Genomic DNA, 3546 nt, shown 5'->3' on the forward strand with positions numbered 1-3546 from the left:
TCCGGAACAGGGACAGTCTGTCTGAGCTGTTGGAAATTTGGAAGCTCAGCTGCAATATCCCATAAAAGTCCATAGTGTTTCTTAACTTGTCCTGGTGCCAGTTCCTGGTGTGTAGGCCTGAGAACTTGCCCCAGGCTTAGAAATTACTACCTACAGCAACACTGTTTATCAGCTTGGAGTCTGCAGGCTAAGCAGACAGTATTTGGGCAAAGGCAAGTGTGTTGGCAAGATCCGTCTGTTGTGTAACTGAAACCAACCAGGGGGAGATGAATGAAGACTTCAAGAGTCCAGTGGAGGGTCAAACAAAGGGTCAAACCAAATGAGGTGCTGGAGATCCTTGACTGAGTCTCCCAGCATTTCCCCTTTGCTTACCTCAAAGCAGTTACAGAGTGTACTGGAGGAGTTAATCCTTCCCCCATGCCATTTCCTAGATCTAAGTGCCCCCATCCCAAAGCTGGTCTTAGCTCTGCAGCAGGAGAGCGAAAGAGAGGCACATGCAGGTGTCCCTGCTTTTCCCTCTACAAAGCGAACAGCATTGTGGGAAGGTAATTTTGATTAGGGAAGCGCAAGGGGCAGATTTAAGCTCCTCTCTCCCACCATCACTGCTCCAATCAAATTTGGACCCACCTCTTTTTAGGTAAAAAAGTGAATAAATTAGGAGGCTCAGATCATGCATCTCCTGCATCTCATCACTTGCTGTCCCAAAGAGGCCTGTCACTGGAGCATGCATTCACCTGTAAAGGTAAAGGGACCCCTGACCATTAGGTCCAGTTGTGGCTGACTCTGGGGTTGCGGCGCTCATCTCGCTTTATTGGCCGAGGGAGCCAGCGTACAGCTTTTGGGTCATGTGGCCAGCATGACTAAGCCGCTGCTGGCGAACCAGAGCAGCGCACAGAAACGCCGTTTACCTTCCCTATTTATCTACTTGCACTTTGACGTGCTTTCGAACTGCTAGGTTAGTAGGAGCTGGGACTGAGCAACGGGAGCTCACCCCATTGTGGCGATTCGAACCACTGACCTCCTCATCAGCAAGTCCTAGGCTCTGTGATTTAACCCACAGTGCTGAGTTTGTAGTTAAGGATGCCCAGGTTGCCCCTGCAAACCTTGCCTATATCCTTGGCCAAGGGTGAATGGCTGTCGTTCCTTCTCCTGACTTTCAGCCACAGTTATGGCAATCAAGACCAGAGATCTTGAGGCATGTGACTTTGGTACCACTTGTATTTATGACCCACCCCCCAGCTGTCCTGCTTCCCACTTCAAGTGCTTTTGCCCGTCTAGGATATGTCATTGAACTCTGATTATGCCTCTTGCTTGCCTGGGTGGAGGACAAAGAAAGGCACAGGATTGTGAGTAGAAACTAGCCTGCTGTACAGAGGGAAATTTTACATTGGTGGCTCTGCCCCATTTTGCCCCTGGCCCCACCCACCGCTGGCATGTGGTCCCTGGAAGGTTGCCCAGGCAGGAATGCAGCCCTTGGGCTTAACAGGGTTCCCCACCCCTTTGTGAAATTAATTTCTGGTGATGGACATATAGATAGTTCTTGGCAAGTGCTTGTCATTCAGAAAAAACGGTACTTCTGGCAAGGGCTCAGTATTGGGTCAACGTATGCCTGCCCAATGTGACCCATCCTTTTCCATCAGAATTGTTCTTGGCATATTGGCATGTTGCTTTGATGGCTGCTGTCGCTAATGGTGTGATATGTAATGGTTTCTGGGCGATGCTTATAACCTCCAGCCTTTAGTTTCCACCCCACTCCAATACAGTGGTCCCTCGGGTTAAGAACTTAATTTGTGCTAGAGGTCCGTTCTTAACCTGAAACTGTTCTTAACCTGAGGCACCACGTTAGCTAATGGGGCCTCCTGCTGCCGCCGCACCACTGCTGCGCGATTTCTGTTCTCATCCTGAAGCAAAGTTCTTAACCCGAGGTACTATTTCTGGGTTTGCCGAGTCTGTAACCTGAAGCATCTGTAGCCCGAGGTACCACTGTATGTGGAATACAAGCACCAAGCAGAGATGCCCTTGCTTTGGGCAGCCCCATAAAGGAGGTAGCCAGGAAGGAATGGACAAAAATGGGAATGGATGCCTGGACGATGCAAAATTTGTGAAGTCTTAGCCCTAGCCAGGGGGGTGGGCATCTGGGCTCTGCTTCAGGCAACAAAGTGCTTAGGCACTTGCTGCAGCTACAACACACTCAGATTTTTCCTGGAGAAGGTTGGGGAACGCTGATGCAATGTATCTTGTTAATCTCCTTGTTAAATAAATGCTAATTCCACGCTGCAATAAAGCGAGGCCCCAATCTTATGTAATCACTTACTAAAGAATAAACATCACCGAACACACGCACAGGGTTGCACTGCCAGGCTCCCCTCCTCCACCCACTTACTATTGAACTCAGGTTGCAATCCTATGCACATTTACCTACTCAAATCCCATGGAACTGAATGAGACTTCCTTCCGAATAAACATGCATACAGGCTTGTTCTGCCAATAGGACTCCCTTATTACGAAACCTGCATAAGGTCTAGCTGCATGTCCCAAATTGGTAAGAATGTAAGAAGTTGCTTTATTCCAAGTCAGACTGATCTATTTAATTTAGTACTGTCCACACTGACTGGCAGCAGCTCTCAAGGGTTTCAGTCAGGGGCATGGCTAGCATGGGCTCTGCTGCTGAGCTATGATCCTTCCCCTCAAAATAAAGTAAGTTTCTAGTCCTCATAGAGCTAAATAAAGGGTGTAATAATTAGATAGGTACGTAGAAATCTGGAAATGTGGCAGACCTTCATTTTGGGTGCTCCTTCACAACCAGTATTAAAGTCTGGGTAACCACTGTTATCTTCTTCAATGGTATTGCTCCACAACAGATCACTAGTTATTTATTTAACTACTACATCTCAGATTTTGATTAAAATTGCTGTTCTGGTTTATCTCACATGTCAAAGTCGCAGGTGTGAATAAATGTTTCCTATGCCTTGTAGTTTTTGAGTTATGTGGGGGGGATTAAAAATAGGGAAATGTTATATACATGCACAAATAAGGTCGCTTATGGGGCCCCTCCAGGATTAGGGGGCCCCTGAAGCTTAAACTTCATTAAGTTTCATAGTAGATATGCCCCTGCTTATACCAAATCTGGCCACTGGTCCATCCAGGGTGGTGGATTTATGCCAGACCCGTAGGAACTCTCAGACTTAGCAGGAAAAATTACCCAGTGCTAAACTTCTTCCTTGGGAAAATGATCAGCATTAAACAAGAGGCAAGGTAATTCCAAAGCCAAACAGAAGGAGCGAGGAAGCAGGAACGAGCTGCCACATTTCTCAATGTTCTGGAGCTTTGGTGCCCGGCTGGCTTCCTTTCATTTACCTGCCAGTTGCTTCCGGGCTCTGGGATCCAGGCCTTCATACACAGCTGCACTGTTTAGACTCTTGCGAGGGGAAAATTGGCAACAACACAGGGCCCAGCTCCCCAGCCCACACACATATTGCTGTCAAGAAGAAATGGTCTATTCCAACCAGAGCTGCAAAACACCACAGACAACCTGAGTAGGTCTGT

This window comes from Podarcis muralis, chromosome 2 (assembly GCF_964188315.1).
Source record: "Podarcis muralis chromosome 2, rPodMur119.hap1.1, whole genome shotgun sequence".
Lineage (NCBI taxonomy): Eukaryota > Metazoa > Chordata > Lepidosauria > Squamata > Lacertidae > Podarcis > Podarcis muralis.